Source organism: Ailuropoda melanoleuca, chromosome 5 (genome assembly GCF_002007445.2).
Source record: "Ailuropoda melanoleuca isolate Jingjing chromosome 5, ASM200744v2, whole genome shotgun sequence".
Classification (NCBI taxonomy): Eukaryota; Metazoa; Chordata; class Mammalia; order Carnivora; family Ursidae; genus Ailuropoda; species Ailuropoda melanoleuca.
The window spans coordinates 116018984-116038324 of NC_048222.1; positions in this window are offsets into that span (position 1 = coordinate 116018984).

Consider the following 19341-nt stretch of genomic DNA (forward strand, 5'->3'; position numbering starts at 1 on the left):
AGGGGGAGTGGGAGAGGAAGAAGCAGGCTCACAGCAGAGGAGCCTGATGTGGGCCCGATCCCTTAACGCCGGGATCACGCCCTGAGTTGAAGGCAGACGCTCAACCGCTGTGCCACCCAGGCGCCCCAAGAATTGGCCTGTTTTGATTCAGAATTCTTCCTATACAATGTCATCTTGTATACCATTATTATTTATATGCTGATTATTTTATTTTTAAATATTTTTTTAAATTATTTATTAGAGAGAGAGGGACAGCAAGAGTGGGGGGGCATTGTGGGGATAGGAGGGATGGGGAGAAGAAGATGAGGAGAAAATCCTCAAGCAGACTCCTCGCTGCACATGGAACCTGATGCAGGTCTATTCCAGGACCCTGAGATCATGACCTGAGCCAAAATCAAGAGTAAGAGGCCCAACCGACTGATCCATCCAGGTGCCCTGAAGTCTGGTTACTTTAAATACCAACACTATCTCATTATAGCTGACAAAAATCCCCTTAAGTATTTCTACAACCATCCTGTAATACTGTTATATGTTAATATAATTCAAATTACAATATAGCTAATAGTTAAGACCCGACAGGTTGCCACTGTATTTTTTGCTGAATATATAATCTTCAGAAATACATTTTACATTCTGCATTAGTAGTGGTAGAGAACTTTATAATTGGTAGGACTTTTATAGTAATATGGGAACAGGGCTAGTGAGGTGGCTGCCATATCAAAAACTTATTTTCTAATCAACTTTCAATATTTGTCTTATTTATCTTAGTGCATATTCATGAGTCAGAGGCCTCTCATCGTTCACTCTGAAAACTTTTTTAGAAGTATTATGAGGACTCTAGGTTTCTTTAAAATATCTCAAGAAATGGATGATGTGACAAAATCAGGAGGAAGGAATTATAAGACATAAAGGCAAAATAATATTTCTCTTGTATAGTAATCTCACAGTGACCTTAGAATAGAGCTTATTAGCTCTTGACCACAATTCCATTTTTAATTTAGATATAATGATGCTGACTTGTTTGTGGAACTCTAGTCATAGCTACCAACCTGATATTTATTGCTGCTTCAGAGCTCACTTTATTCCACTTACTTTAGCATGGTGGCACTAGCTATTTTAATCCACCCACAATTTTACCCAGCAGACAAGCAGAACTATCTTGAATTATAGAAAAAGATCCAAAGCACCTTATTACTGTATTTTCCCTCTCAATAGCTCAAAAAAGAGTGGTCACAGAAATTAAAAGTAGGACCTTTCTCAACATCTCTGTGTTATCTGCTATAGTTCCAGCATGCATTAGGTATCAACGTAGAAAGATCCCAGAGCTGCACTTGAGGGAGTCTGCTCCCCACCCCCATTTTCATAAGAACATGACTTTGGACTAAGTGCAGCAAAGACATGATGTTCCTGATAAAAAGATCAGAGCCTTTTGAGCCTGGGCTAGACTGACATACTATGTTACTCTCCATTTGAGAAACACGGACCTGAGTTGAGATCTGTCCTTGAAATAGCTGGGTGACCATACTGATAAAGAAGAACTATATTAGCAAGAATATAATTTTTCTTTCATGAATCTTTAATAAAAATCTTCACATTTCATCAGTTTGATTCATGGAAGACTCATGAGTTATGTGTGATATCAACATGTTTCAGCAAGTTATTTCATGCCCTATGGTGCCAAAAGGAAAACAGATTTTAATAACCTCCAAAACATTTTTAAAATAAGTTACCATGTTTTATAATATATAAGAATGCAAAAATAACCACAAATCAAATTATTAGATGAAGATAGTATTTACTAACTCCTAATTCAAATCCATATAAAATATTTCCAAGGAAGAAAACTTCGTTGTTAAGTTCAGGCTACCCAAGTTTCTGACAAATCAAATCAGACAATATGTAGTTTGATGTGGTTTTTAGAAGACTGTTGGGTATGTGTGTGTGCATGCCAGTAGTAATGGTGGTCATCTGAATTTTTTTAACCCCATGTCTGACAGGAGTAATTGAATTGCAGCATCATACAAGGAGAAAATACATATCTCATACACTATTTCAGTTGCCCAATATAAAGGAAGATGTTAATACCTATCTGTTGCACAAAAAGTTTTTAAATGTTATTACATACCCTTGACCCTATACCTTCCTGAATTTGTGGAGTGCTACGTACTGATACAGAGAAATTTGTGCCTGATGTATATGAATCATCACCCACCTAACAGAGATGGCTGCTTAGGAATGAAAAAGAACAGGAACAAAAAGGGAGAAGAAGTTTCAAAAATACCAAATTGGAGATACCAAAAACTGTGCATGAAAAATTTAAGAAGTAAAACAAATGTGATTACATCTTACAGGGTGGCAGTAAATAAAACTTAAGGGTATGTGAATTTATTTTCATGTTCACTTATAAATATCAATGCACATAGTATCCAAAATATGTAAAGAACTGATACAATTCAACATCAAAGAAACAAATAATCCAATTAAAAAATGGGCAGAAGACATGAACAGACATTTCTCCAAACATGACATGCAGATGGCTAACAGACATATGAAAAGATGTTCGATATCACTCATCATCACGGAAATACAAATCACAATGAGATATCACCTCACATCTGTCAGGATGGGTAAAATTCAAAACACAAAAAACAAGTGTTGGCAAAGATGTGGAGAAAAGCAACCCTTGTGTACTGTAGTGGGAATGCAAACTAATATAGCCGCTGTGGAAGACAATATGGAATTTTCTCAGAAAATTAAAAATAGAACTAGCCTATGATCCAGTAATCATCCTACTGGGTGATTACCTAAAGAATACAATAACACTAATTTAAAGGGAAACATGCACCTCTGTGTTTATTGCAGCATTATTTACAACATCCAAACTATGGAAGCCACCTAAGTATTCAATGGATAAGGAAGATGTGATATATATATATATACATATATATATATGAATATTATTGATCCATAAAAAGAATGAAATCTTGCCATTTGCAACAACATGGATGGAGGTAGAGAGTATCGTGCTAAGTGAAATAAGTCAGAGAAAGACAAATAGCATATAATTTCACTCAAATGTGGAATTCAAAAAAACAAATTAAAAAAAAAAAAAAAAGAGATGAACCAAAATACAGACTCTTAACTATAGAGAACATGTGGTTACCAAAGGGGAGTTGGGAGGGAGGAAGGGTGAAATAGGTGAAGGGGGTTAAGAGTACACTTATCTTGATGAGCACTGAGTAATATATGGAATTATTGAATTATAGTGTTGTACACCTGAAATGAATTTAACACTGTATGTTAACTACGCTGCAATTAAAATTAAAATGAACTTGAAAAAAAAAATGTCAACACACATTGTAGCCCATATAGCTACAGAAGCCCAAATTCTGAGTGACTTAAGGACTTTCTTAAAATAGAGAATTTCCTGGGGTATCAAAGATATTTTCTCATTTTCATAAATAATACATTACATTTAATATTATAAATAACACTTATTTTTAATATGTCCTAGGCACTCTGCTAAACATTTCAGATATCTGCCTTATTTAATTCTTACTGTCATTCTATCAGGTGAGGACTAGGATTATCCCCCTTTCAGTCAAGAAAACTCCAGTTCAAAAATATTAAGTAATTTTTGCAGGGTCAAACAGCTAGTAAGTGACGGATCCAGATATTAAACCCAATTCTGTGTCAACCTCGGTTATAAAATGCAGTGTTGATCAACCAGTAGAAAACAAGCACAGAATATATGTAATAAAGGTTTCTGTGATGACTTAACTGGCTCTGGAAAGGAATCTAGATTTTTAAAATGAGATTGAAGATAATGGAGGGTGCATAATTCTTTATGCCACACTGTAATTCTGTAATCTTTGGTTTTACCAAAAGTGATAGCATACTTTCCAATTCTTAAAAAAAAAAAAAAAAAAAAGGAAAGAAAAAATAAAACCCCCAAACAAAAAGAAAAACAAGAAGCTGTCTTTCCAAATTTTCAAGCAAGTTGTAATAACTGTAATTCTGCCTGGATTATATATGAAATTCTTTGGGACATTTATTCTTGCCCTTTAAATGACAATTAGTTGCCACAAATGCTGGTAGCAAAATGTAGTATAACATTCAAAAGAAGTACAAAATCTTTGGAAATAGCAAAGGGTAATCACTAGCTGTTTTTAACTATTGACAATTGCTACGTCAAAATGTTCACATAAAGTCAAGGATCTGTAAAACATTTGGACAGCTGAAAATATGTTCATTTGAAATAAGTTTTCCTCTAAAATTTTTATAGGGATTTGGAAATGTGACATTAACCTATAGTGCCTTCATTTAGAGAAAAGTTTAGTATGAATCTGGTTACAAGACCAAGCTATACTTTACATGTATAATTACAAAGCAGCGGGGCATCCATTAAAGACTTCCAACGGGGGGGGGGGGGGATAATTGACCCTGTAATGATGAGGTGCTTTCAAGGATAGACTGAAAAGCAAGGCACACGTAGAGGTTAATTTAAACAGTGATATTCCTCCAAGGGTATGAAAAAATAAAATTTTTTCAAGGGTGGAGCTGGAAAAAAACAGTAGTTGGACAATGAGACAATCTAAGGGATGACTGGTGGAGGATTAATTTCACAAAATATTTTTTCTAAATACTCATTCTGCTGGTTAATTTTATGTGTCAACTTCTCTAGGTCATGGAGTGCTAACATAGTTCATCAAACATTATGGTGGATGGTTCTATGGGGTGCTTTTAGGTAAGATTTACATGTAAATGGATAGACTGAGTAAAGCAGATCTCTCTCGAAAATGTGGGTGGACCTGATCCAATCAACTGAAAGACTGAATAGAACAGAAGGCTGACCCTCTCTCCAGTAAAATTTCTCCTGCCTGATAGCCTTTGAATTGGGACATCGGTCAGCTCTCCCTTATTCTACAGCAATCAGCAGATCCTCAGACTTGAAGTAGGATATCAACCCTGCAAAAACTTTGGACTTACCAGCCTCTGTAACGCATGAGCCAATTCCTTAAAACTTTAAAGAGATAGAGAGCTCCTATTGGTTCTCTTTTTTTTTCTAGAGAATCATGATTAATACCCACCCTTTACGAAAGACTAATTTCTGTATAAATTTTAAATATGGTCTGTTCCATGTGCAAATAATAGAGCCCTCTCCTAAGCTGCTATAAGGAACTGGTAGAAATAGGGTATTGCAATAGATTGGTATTGGGATAACAAGTCAATTAGCGGAAAGTACCAGAGAAATCTTTGGAAAGTGCTCAAGGTTTTAGAGGGGAGGGAGGTGGGAGGATGGACTAGCCCCGTGAAGGTTATTAAGGAGGGCACGTATTGCATGGAGCACTGGGGGTTATACGCAAACAATGAATCATGGGACACTACATCAAAAACTAAGGATGTACTGTATGGTGACTCACATAACAAATAAATAAACAGAACCAAGATCTTTTAAATGTATAGCATTTTATCTTTAAATCAGTGGCATAAAAATGTTCATTACATTAATCTCTGTATATTTCTGCCTAAAATATTTCATAATAAAGAAGAGAAACCAAAAAAAATTAGGAAAGCCATAGGGACACAAGTTCATAGATGTGAAGAATCATTTTGTTTTGGTTTGTAATAGTAAATTTGTATCAGTTATCCATTACAGCATAACAAACCACCCCGGAATTTAGTGACATAAAACAACACAGATGATTTATTCTACCTACCTGCAATTTGAGCAGGACTCAGTGAGCTTAGTTCTTTGTCTCTCCACAGAGTACATTCGCGGCCTACAGGATCGACTTTCGAAGTACCTTGCTCACACGCCAGCGAGTTAATGCTGATTGACGGCTGAGGGCTTGGTTTTCTCTTAAATGGCCTTCTCCACGGGCTGCGTGGGTCAACTCCTCCCACAGCACAGTGGCTGGACCCCAGGGGCAATCACAAAATACAGGAAATAGAATCCACCAATTTTTAAGCTCTCGCTCCAGAAACTAGTGTGAAATCACTTCAGCCATATACTTGGTCAAGCTGTCAAAGAACCTGAATTTGAGGAGGAAAAAGAAAAAACTTCTTTCTCAATGGGAAGAACATCAAAACATTTTGGAGTCCTGCTTGTAAACTGCCGCCATATGCCCCCTGGCCACAAATTATTTACATTTACCTCCACCTGTGAAATACACTCACTCTCATTCAAGACCCTAAAATGCCCTATCCCTTTACAAAATCGGTCTCAGGCTCAAAGCCCTGAGTTTCATCAACTAAAGCAGGTGCAGGTGCGGGAAGTCCTCTTTGGGTTTGGCTCTTTGGCAACAACTCCTCGAGTACGGCTCCGCTAATCTGAAGACCTGGGAACTGAACAAATAAGTTATCTTCCCCATAACACACAAGACACAGAACAAGGGAACAGACATAACTGCCTTAGATGGTCCCCTCAGAAAGGGAGTAACAGGAGGCACACGACTGTCACTGTAGTATCACAATTATGAGCTCCAGCTGGGACGTTTTATCCTTTAGGCTTTTAATAATTAGGCGTCAGTGTGGCTTTCTAGAAATCATTCTCTGTGGTTCTTGTCTCCACTCTCTAGGCTCGTGGTTCTGCCTTTGAATCCTTCTCAATCAGCTTCCAGCCTTTTGATGGGGGATCCAAAGACCTCCTTCCATTTTATTCTAAGTTGGAGTTATTTTAAATAGAACCACTCTCTTAAAACTTGCGTGGGTTTGCCGTGAATGCAATTAGGGTCCTCTGTTAGGCAAAAACCATCACCACAGTCTTTTTGCCATCAGTCCTTCTCTACTTGGGGATCACTGCAGAGCTTCAGTGAGACAAAAGCTTTAAGACTTTTAGAAATCCCATTGTTACATGGAGAGGATTTCAAGACATGCCCTTTTCATTCTGGTAAACCTTTCCGTGTGTCTGAATAGGTTCCTGATTCACTACCTTAATTGTTCCTGAGATATTAAAAACAATCTTGTAGTTCCACACAGAATTAGATTTGGGGCATCAGGCTATTTATTATTTCGAGAATTCTTTGTCATATGGGAAGGTCTGAAAAGAGAGAGTGTTTTGGTTCTGAACTTAGCAAATTCTGGCTCCTTTATACCTAAGACTACACTCCCTCACGCCACGCCTTCACTTCTCTTCCACTTTTATCTTAACTGGCAAGAGCAAGAAGCAGCTGCTTGGGATTTTTTATTTTCTCCTATAACATGATGTTCATTAAGTTCATTGCCTGTTTTCCACATCTACTGCAGGAGACAAGTCATTGCCATTTTTACCACTGCATAATAACAGTCCCCTTTCTTTCAGCTTCCAATGACATTTCCTTCATTTTCTTTTAAACGTTCACCAACAACCCCCTCGATGGTCTTTGGGCTATTCCACTAACACTCTCCTGAAAGCTTTTCTGGCTTCCACCTACTACCAAAACCCAAACCAATAACAGATTTTTTTTTTTTTTTTTGGTTATGGAATCACCACCCTCCTTCTGGGTAATAAAATCTGTCAGTTATCTATTACTCTGTACCAAACCATCCTAAAACTTGGTGACTTAATACAATAATCATTTATTATTTTGCTCACAAATCTGCAATTTGGACAGGACTTAGCAGGAAGCATGTCAAAGATTAGGGGTCATGTTTTAAAACTTCCAAATGCCCAAATAAAAAATATGAGAAAAAGCTGCTCACTTCAGGGCTATGACACGATACTTGCGAGCAACACAACATAGTGGTTAGTACATGATTAGAATTTTGAGATGAGAAATGATTCAGACTCAAGATATAAACCTATTTGAAAAGCTTATAAATCTTGGACAACTTCAACTTACCACATCGAAAAGCATTAAAATAATTTATTCATAATTGAAAGGAAGGGATATGATTTATGATGGGTAGGGAATTAGATTCAAGACAAGAAACACAGTAGGTGATAGATTCTAACTTCTCATTGTGGAGCAGCATAAGCCACCCTCTGATAATTGCTTCCCATTCACATCATCCGATATCCTTACCACATCACCTTTATTTTCCCTCTGTTTCCCCTTTTTATCAGTTTCCTTGGAATCCTTTTCATGTGTTGCTTGGTTGATGACTTATGAACTAAGTCATCTTATTCTTGTTTATATCTCTTTTGGTTTTCTCTAGCACTTTGACCACATTTTTGTCTTTAATTATCAAGCTCCTTTTGTGTTTTGACTTGTTTTTCAAATGAATCAACACTCACATCTACAGACACATTTAAGTTACAGAGTTTACTTTGTATGCATGCCACCTAGCCTTCCAGATTCTGAAATAAATTTAAAAGTGTTTCATTAGAAAAATAGAGTGTTATATGTCCCACCACAATCATAGCATTTCCTTTAGTGAAAGAACATTTATATTCAAGATCTAAATCATTCCTCTGAAGATAACCAAAAAAGTCCCAGGGATGTTAGTTATACAACCAAATGAAGAGACTATGGAATTCTTGTCTTACTGTACAAGAAAAGCCGGTAATTTCATTTCTGCCTTGCCGTCAGTGAAGGAAGAGTCGACTTCATGGGTTTAAGCTGACACAAGAAGGAGAAATATTTTGGTACGAATATGCCAGAGGAGAGACTCAAAATGCATACTAAGTTTAAAAATACACTTCACTGAAAATCTTTAAAGGATCAGAGAAAGGAAGGAGAGAATGGAAAAGGCAGGACAAAAAAATGTTTTTATCCTCATCCGAAATAGAAAGAGAGTGACACTGTATGTAGATTTGATTGTTGCAAAGAGTCAAGTTTTACAAAAATGAGAAATTATATCTTATTTTTTACAATCACACATACTTTCCAGAAATAGACAGTATTTGTGATTAAAAGGGACTCTGCAAACTAAATGTTCTCTAGTCCGTAAAATGATCACGTAAAGATTAGATTTCCAATGAGAAGTCTAACTATAATTGCCTATGGCTGCTCAGGAGTTTTATTAAGAATTCCAAACACTGCAGAAGTAATTTTCAAACATTTTTATTTCTGCTAACACTGTGACTCTTAAAATAGATGAAAAAGATAAATTAAATATTTTCAAACTTCATAGGGACATTAATTTACTTACCACTGAATATTGAACCAGCTTCCAGAAAAAGTATCTTTTTCAGTGATTCATTCAAAATGGATTACTGGAGAAGCCTTTGATATTTCAGAATTTTCTTTAATATTTAGATGTTCTAATCCTGACCTGAGCAGACTTTTACCTGGGGCTAGAACAGACACAGTGTTGGCCTGTATCAACAATGGTTCTGACCCCACATGAAAATTATTAGAAACATCTGTGACATAATATCTTTAAATGATGGCAAAAAAAGACTGTGCAATATTGCATGTTTAAAAAAAATAATTTTGTAAATATCTCAGTCTTCCATTTACAAAAGACTTCTCACCACTCCTAGTATTTCTTTTCTCACACATCATGTCCCCATAAATACATTAAAAATTGTTATTGGTATAGAAACCAAAAAAAGGGAGTTTTGATGTTCTTATTAAGAAGGGCCCATGAAAGTTTCATTGCCTATTACTTTGCTAGAAGTTTATTTATGAATTATGTGATTCTTTCATTTGTATTAAATTATTTGTTAATTTTATTTACTTTTAATTACCGCCTTGGAAATATGTGACCAAATGCAAATTTAACAAGGTTTTGAGCAAAGGCATCAATAAGAATAACAGTGAAGACATTTCTTTCCTTCCACACATCTGCAAGTCATTACCTAAACCTTCTAGAATTTATAAAGTTACATCTCTCTAGCCAAATGGGTAATATTTATCTAAAACATTAATTTTCATTATTTATACATTACTTAACATGTGTATATAATGTCTACTATTACGGTGATGAACGTCATGAGTGCCCCTTAATAAGCCCAGAAATGAGAACACTCCGTCTCGAGTCAGTTAATGAAAAGAAGGATGACACGGGATAATTTAGCTTGGTGCTCCCATCCTGACTCTCTGTGCTCCAGTGCAAATACTTTTTTGTCCATATCTATGGGTTCTGAGATATTTAGAGCTGGAATTGGTCTTTGCATATGTAGGAAGTAGAAGAGAAACAAAACATCTCAAAAAAAGCCAAAGAAAATGTATTGTCATGCATAGAAACTAATCAGAAAATCTGGAACTCACCGGTGAATATTCTGGTTCCTGAGTATTTTTCCTTTTTGATCAATTTTCTTCCCCTTTGATTTTTCCCCCCTTTGTATCTTATATTTGGTTTTAATTTTGTCTTTTTCTAGACTAATTACATGTTCTCTGTCTGTAAAACACTTAGATATTTCCAGATTGTTTCTGCTTTGATCATTGACATATGAAAACTTAGCTTTATCCATGTGTGTTCTTCGCAGACTAAGTCTTATTCTGGTGTCCCTGATCCAGATTCCTTCTTCCCTATGTGCATCTCCCTATACCAGCCTATTGCCTTAAGAGTGAGAAGAAGGTTTGCTCTGGTTTGTGATTAAATATGCTTTTCTCAATTTTGTTTAAAGATCAATATCTCCTTGTGATAAATTCAATCCCTAAAGAAAAGGGCTTTTTTTCTTATTTCCGAACAAATTTTTGAGTTTCTCAAGTTACTCATTTTGCTTACCTAGACCAGCTGTTATTAACACTGGCTGCACAATGGACACTTACGAGAAACTTAAGAAAAATACTGAGGTAGTATGCCCCTCAAGACTAAATAAAATCTCCGGACACCTGGGTGGCTCAGTCGGTTAAACATCTGCCTTCAGCTCGCATCACGATCCCAGAGTCCTGGGATTGAGTCCCGCATAGGGTTCCCTGTTCTGCAGGGAGCCGGTTTCTCCCTCTGCCTGCTTTGCCTGCCGCTCCCTCTGCTTGTGCTTGCTCTCTCTCTTGGACAAATAAGTAAATAAAATCTTAAAAAAAACAAAAACAAAACCAAAAAAAATCTCAATTGGCAAACCCTGGGCATTACTATTTCTTATATATCTTAGATGATTCTGATATGAAGCATGTATTAAAAAACACTGTTCTAGATTAATGTGCCTCAAACTTATTCATATATAAAAATCACCCTTGGATTTGATCAGACTGTGGATTTTAATTCAGTAAGTATGGGGTGGGTCCTGAGAGCCTACCTTTCTAAGAAGCTTCTAGGTGATTTCAATACTGCTGATCCATAAACCACATTTTGAGTAGCAAGGGTCTAAATGAAAGTAGTTAAGTACCTAATTATATGATTATAATTAATGTAATAAAGAATTTATGGAACAGTATTGCTTAAATAAATGTCAGGTGTGTTCTTCAGGCTGGAAATATTTTAGGAGACTCTTTGTGGTCATGTGTCAATATCACTACCCTCGATGTTGTCCTTGGTACGTACTATGTTTTATATTATCTTGTTGACTAATTATCATTCACTTCCCCACCCACCCAGTATTCAGGATTTCAAAACATTTCTAAAGTAGAAAATACAATACCTGTGATTTGATTATGATTTCGTTAACCTGTAAACAGGAAGGTATTTTTTTGTGCGATTGTATGTGTATAATGGAGCTACGTGGGTCTTCATGCCTTACTTGAACTACCTTCATTTATGTATCACTTTCATACCTCAACAGTTGAGTTGACATTGGCTATAACAGTAAAGAGGAGACTAATCTACTCATTTTGTGATAAGCTTCACTCTTGCTATTTTCCCAAATCCTTTTTTTATTCTTTCAAGTATAAGAGATCTTCAAGATATCAAAGTATTTAAAACAGCTTGGAAATACCTATGACTGTATGAGTAGGTGGTGATAGAAGTATGAAACCATGGTTAAAAATATGTTTGGAAAAATGAGGAGAAAAACTTAACTAGATCTTAAACTTTAAATCTAGAGATAAAATAATCACACAAATTTGTTAATCAATATTAGGACTCATTACCATTGGATTTAAAAAATTTAGACTCCTGCCCACCCTCACTCAATCTTGTACTTCTTTCTTCCATCAGGTATTATTCTCTGCCTTTCTGAGAATACTTATTGTTAGTTAATTATTTTTCCCTTTATTAATTGCCTCTTCTCTCCACTCCTTCCCACTTAGTGCCATCCAAGTTATGTCTGCTCTGCACTCCTTGAATAAAAATGGCTAACCTTGGGGCGCCTGGGTGGCACAGCGGTTAAGCGTCTGCCTTCGGCTCAGGGCGTGATCCTGGCTTTGTGGGATCAAGCCCCACATCAGGCTCCTCTGCTATGAGCCTGCTTCTTCCTCTCCCACTCCCCCTGCTCGTGTTCCCTCTCTCGCTGGCTGTCTCTATCTCTGTCGAATAAATAAATAAAATCTTTAAAAAAAAATGGCTAACCTTTATAGGCTATAGATCTTCCGCAACTTTCGATGGGGTTATGTCCTAATAAACCCGTCATAAGTTTAAAAGTGTCATAAGTTGGAAATTCATTTAATATACCTAACTTACCAAACAGCTTACTCTAACCTACCTTAAACAGCTTACTCTAATGTAAGTGCTAGAACACTTACATTAGCTCTCGGTTGGGCAAAATCATATCACACAAAGCCTATTTGATAATAAAATGTTGAACATCCCATGTAATTTATTGAATGCTGTCCTGAAGATGAAAAACAGAAAGGTTGTGTGAGTACCGAATAACCATAAGCATATCGGTTGTTCACCCTCGTGATTGTGTGACCTACTGGGAGCTTCAGCAGGCTGTCACTGCTCAGCATGAGAGAGGGTCCTGCTGCATATTGCTAGCCCAGGAAAAGATCAAAATTCACAATGCAAAGTATAGTTTCTATTAAATGTGTCCTCTGGCACCACCGTGAAGTTGAAAACTTGTAAGTCGGACTACTGTAAGTGGGCGACTGTCTGTATTTACCGTGTGCCAGACGACATCCCAAATTCTTCATATGCGGTAATTCATTTCGTCTTCTCCCAAATTCTGAGATGTAAGCATTTCTCCTACTTTACAGAAGGGGAAACTGAGATGCAAAGTAATTAAATATCTTTCCCCAGGTAATACTGCTAGTAACAAACTCAGATTCAAACCCCAGTGGTCCCTTAAGCAAGATAATTATTGCATTTCCTCATAGCATTACCCTCAGGACTGCATCCATAACCTACAGCTCCCTTGATGGAATATTCCCTTATTTTCTGTCTGTCTCAGGGCATAGTCTGCCACAGGCAGTTAAAATGAGGGAAGATACTAGTTTAACAATAGCTTACACTTACACAGGATTTGCTGTACGTTAGCTTACAGTCCAAATATTTTATATGTATAAACTCAGTTCTTTTAAGTAAGTACTATTTTTGTCTGCACTGCAAGTGAGGAAACTGAGGAGCTGAAGGGCCCCCGCGAGTCACAGTCAGCAGCGGAGTGGTACATGAACATGAGTTGTCAGGCTCCAGGGCTCTCAGCCACCTTGCTTTGCATGCCCTGCGGATAATGAGGATCTATTCCCCTTCTTGTGTGTGGGTCAACCTGACTGACTCTTCTCCAAGGGAAAACACCACAAGCTCCCACAATGCCGCTTAGCGACTTATGAATGTGCAATTTCATCTTAGAATTTAGACATATTTCCCACAAGTAGGCCCTAAGGAATTATAAGATGCCTGTTTGCATGCTATCTGGCCTCTTTAAAATTCTGACCACATCTTGGGTTAGGAAATATGGATTTAAGGTAAGTAAATTTTCTGAAATCTTTGTCAGTTAGCCTTGAGAATGGCTGAATAAATACGTTAAATTACCATTTTTATAAGCGATATAAAAAGTGACTGCTAACAGTTTGGAAAAGTCAAGCAATCACTGCAGGGGTAGCGACTGCACATATGGGTTTGGTGTCACGTTGAGTAACACCGCTTCGGTGCCACCGCGCGAATCCACCGAAGCCGTGCCACTGAGAGCACCCGCGGCCCCCTTTGCTGACAGATTGCTCTCATGGCACCCGTTCCCTTAAACCATGTGTTTGCGTCTGGCTTCGCTTTACACTTTTACAAAGGTCATTTTCACCGAGGTGGGGACGATTAACCAAAGATGTCTATTTAATTTCATTTTCTCCCTTATACTGGTATGCTAATTGAAATAGGGCACAAATTATACCAGGGTATAGCCATACTTCTTGGTATAATATAATGAGTTTAAAATGCTTTTCCAATCCTTTGACTTCAAAAGAAAATCAGGTGTTCTTTTTCTGAAAACCTTAAGAAACATCAGCTTTATTAGACAAGTCTGAGATTTACTATGAAAATAAAATATAAGTTCTATTTAGAAGAACTTTCATAAGCAAACACATAGATATAATATATAATGATTTACTTAATTAATGAACTAGAACCACTTTTCTTCAGGATATCGGAATCTACATTTGAAAGAAAATATCTGAAAACATTATTTCAAGTACATTTTCCATTATAATGACATCATCATATTATGATTGAATCAATAAATGATCAGTGTTAAACATTGTTTATTTTTTACATTTACCAACTGCAGAATAAAACTTATTTGAAGGAATAACAACCTTAATTATCAAAGAAAGAAATCTTTACTTTCAAATAACAGGTCCTATGGAAAAATTATAAACTGGGCCAATGAGACACTGATATCTAAATATCACAGGCTTGCATGTGAAATACCTAATGACTAGTTTTGACAGCAAATAGTTATGTTTCCCTAATGTTATGGAATAAACTTTTTGTCTCGGCATTTTTCTTCAAGTCTTACTTACTATCTAACTTACTATCTAACTTACTATCTAACTTCTAACTTACTATCCCTGAGAAAAATAGTAACAGCTACTAAATATAATTTCATTATCCATTCATTCATTCTTCACTCTACAAACATCTTACATTATGTTTTTGTTATTTGGATTGCTTGGTAGACCAAAAATTCTATGTAACTGAATAAGCCTGTATAGTGAACATTCTAAGTCTTTAAAAATAAGTCAGTCTGAGTTAGTATTGAAAGTCTTGCTGAACTCTCATTACATAAAAACTCCCTAGTAACCAATATGTTCTGTGTTGGGGTGGAGGTCCATGTTAGAGATTACTAAGGCCTTACTCTTAGGCAAGTGACTTCATTCCTCAAAACTGCATCTATAAAAAGGGAATAATAACAGGATCTCTTCCTTATGGCTGCTAAATCTATTATAGGTAATACGGAAAGTAGCATATAGAGAAAGAGCCCCTAAAATCTGAAGTGTGATATTTATTTACTTAATTTTATTTTTAAAAAGATTTTATTAATTTATTTATTTGAGAGAGAGGCAGAGAGAGCACAAGCAGGGGGAGAAGCAGAGGGAGAGGGAGAAGCAGGCTCCCCGCTGAGCAGGACCCTGGGATCATGACCTGAGCCAAAGGCACACCCTTAACCAACTGAGCCACCCAGGCCCCCCTTAAACGTGATTTTTTAAAAAGTTAATAGAAATAGCAGGAACTTTAAAATCATGATTTCTAATCTGTGTTTTGGGAAGAAATCACCTGGAACCTTGGTTATGGGTGTTAGGGTGACTTTTGTTGGTATTATAAATAATGGATTAAACTATCATAAACATAGCTTTAAATCATTTAAAATTGTCCTAATGCTATTTGTTATTTCCTAGGTATGCCGTTAATGTAAGATCATTTTATTTATTTATTTATTTATTTAAAATATTTATTTATTTGACAGAGAGAGAGACAGCCAGTGAGAGAGGGAACACAAGCAGGGGGAGTGGGAGAGGAAGAAGCAGGCTCCTAGTGGAGAAGCCTGATGTGGGGCTCGATCCCAGAACGCCAGGATCATGCCCTGAGCCGAAGGCAGACACCCAATGACTGTGCCACCCAGGCGCCCTGATGTAAGACCATTTTAAAAAGAGGAGTTTATAGATAGACTCCAAATATTGTTGATGTAAATGTTACGTTCTCACTAAACTTAAGTTTGATAATCTTAATTAGTTCTTTATAGACAGTCCAGGGAAGGCAACAACTAATCTAGCAGATCAATGTAACAAAACTTAATTTTATATTGGATTTGAGTTACAATGAGGTGTTTTGATACTATCATAACTTAATTATCTTACGAAGTCATATATAACAGTTCTTGGACTCGGTCCTCATAATGTTGTGGATTTAAATGTAATAAATTTGCACGCTGTGCTCACCATGTAGGGCCAAATTTAAAGTAAAACTGATGTTACAGTTTCAAACACAAGTCACTCCAGGTCTCCCACGGTACCTCAGTGATGCTCTTGTTTTCTCTAAAGGAGCCTGGTCCTGAGAACTGCTTCCTGTTGATGTCCTGTAACAAAGTGAACTGTTTGAAATATACATTAACTAAAACTACAGATTACATGGATTTAAATCAGTCACATACTGTGTTTTTATCCACAGGAGTCTGCGAATAATAGCACTCATGAAGAGAATATAATGTTTATTTGATAAATATTAATGTTTACCATGGGAAAATCACTTTCTTACAAAATTTCAAAGTGCATAACAAATGTTCAAGTTACTCTCTATAACCCTCTAGCAAACAAAGATTATTACTCTCATTTTATACATTGCTAGATTTTAGAAAATAAGGTATTAAAAGACTAAGTGGTTGAGAGAACAAATAAATGGAATCTGGACAGCAGTCAAGTGGAAAGAAATAGATTCTAATTATCTAGCCCAGTATGTCAAATGAATAAAGTATGATAGATTCTTACAATAAAATGTTACCAGAATAACTTTATTAATATCAACACTTAAAATATTAGTCTTCATAGAAACAAAAATACCAACTTCAAGTTGTACAACCAAAAAATCCAAACGACAATTTTTTTTTCTGTGACTCTGCCTAAGTTTGAATCATATAGATCCCACTCTTTTGATTCTAATAGCCATATAAGATGCTCACTATAAAGTGGAAATGTAAAATATTTTACAAATTGTTATTTTTTTTTCTTTTTACACTGCACATACAAATTTACCAACTGCAAGTAAGGAAAGAACCTTTAAATGTTATTTTTTAAATGTGCTTTTTTTTTTACTGCCTTTTTGACTTCGAGTCATTTCTTACGACATTTTGATGAGATTCTTTCAATTTAATGGATCATTGGAGTCATGCCAAAACGTGTTATTTGGTTTCAGTAAACAATTTAAAAAACCGCATTTGAAAATTTGCGTTGGATGTGTAAAGAATGTGCAAAATCCTGTTTCAATATGAACATAGTTTCTAAACAAAACCATATGTTGCTGGCAGACCTTGGATAGTACTTAAAATCTGTTGGCTATCTATAAACACTACATTCTAGAAGAGAATGTTAAATTCTACCCTTTAAAGCATCAAACTTAGAAAAACTACCTTTTATAGGTAACATTTTATTAGATCATACTAAAAGCAAAATAAAGGGAAAAGAAAGTAAAGATGGATGAAAGAATGAGAATTTTTGTGCTTTTTAGCTTACGTGTTAATGAGCAGGAGATGAAGAGTAGTGCCAATAAAGGAACTGAAGATAAAAACATCTAAACTACACCCTCTGCCATAGGGCTACATTTTAGCAAAGGCCTGGTTGTCCATGATAGAGGCTGGGTTTTCAGAGGCTGGAGCAGGGAATGAAGTCTCTCTTTTAAGGAATTCCAGAACTGAATAACTTGAAATAACAAATCAATTAGGGAAAACCTATTACGAAATGCTAGAAAGACGAAAAACACAAACTCTGCCCATGGGTCTAGCAGGGTGCTGATCCAATAGTTTGAACTAAGTAAGATACAGAGTAAATTTGAAAGTGGGTTTGGAACCAGTGAAGTGGTCACACAGCAATGGTTACAAATAGCCTTAGAAGATCTCTTACCCTCTCTCATGTACTTATGCTTGAGCGTTTCAGGCAGGAAGAGAGTGTGAGAACTTGAAATAGGAGAACACAGTGGAACAGGTAGTTGTGTGAAGCAGGGAGTAGTGTAGATGGAGCATATGTTAGCTTTCCTAAAGATGATGACTTTCTTCCCTAAAGTAATAGAAAAGAGAGGAAGAGTATATGGAAATAAAAGAAATTTTTATAAAATGTGGATACGATTCTACTAGATGGATAAATAGTGGAGGGGGATACAGAATATGGTAGTCGAATTACACTTAACTCACACTGAAAAGCCAACTAAAACAATCAGACACTTTGATTCCTGCATTTTTGCTATGTCTTATTGAGAAATTGAGTATAGCTTTTTTTTTTTTTTTTTTTTTTTTTAAGTAGGCTCCAAACCCAGCATGGAGCCCAACATGGAACTTGAACTCACAACTCTGAGATCAAGACCCGGGCTGAGATCAAGTATCAGACACTCAACCAACTGTGCCAGCCAGGTGCCCCAAAGGAATAAAAATGAAAGCAGGTTTTCTCTTAGGTTTCTCAGCTAGGGAACTTAGTGAATAGTGATGACAATTTCTGATAGAAATGAACCCCTGGAAGTCCCTGAGACTTTAAGTAGATCTGTGAAAACAAAATCATTTTCATAATAATTTTAAGACACCATATGTCTTTTTAATTCTCATTCTCTCATGAATATTTAGTAGAATTTTTCAAAGACTTTTCATCATGTGATAACATCTTTGCTCTGTTGGGCAATAATATGGCTAGTCTGTGTATTCTTGTGTTCAAATGTTAGCTTTAATTCCTAATTTAGTAAGATAACTATAAGTCTTATAAGAAAAACTCTTTGGAGTCCTTCATTATTCAAAAAACCAAGACGTTCAATGATTTTAATGAAACAAAGTCCTTGAAAGTGACAAACTGCCAAAGATCAGTTAAAGAAAAATAGATGGCTAGAATAACTCTTTATTTATTTAAGAAGGTAAAAGCTTTCATCTCAGTAATATTCCAGGCCCAGATGGCTTTACTGTTAAATTCTAACATTTAAAGAAAATAATACCAATTTTACATAAATTCTTTTAAAAAATAGAGAACAAGGAACAATTTCCAACTCATTTTATGAGGTCTGCCTTACCCTAATATCAAAACAGAAGGACACAAAGATATTACCAAAAAAAAAAAAAGGAAAGAAAACTACAAACCAATTTACCTTACAAATATGGATACAAAAAGTCTTTATATATATAATATATATATTAAATATATATGTAGTCTCCTATATCCAAGTGAGGTTTACTGTAGGAATGAAAAGGTGGCTTAACATTTAAAAATCAATCAATTTGATTCACCATATTAAGGTTCTAGGATGTAAAAACTTTATTATTAATTCAGTAGATGCAAAAGAAAAAGCATTTGACAAAATGCAACACCCTGTCATAAAAATTTCTCAGCAAGTTGAATATTGAAGAGAAATTCCTCAATTAAATAAAGGTACAAAATCCCAGGGATAACATCAAATTTATAACATAATACTGAATTCTAT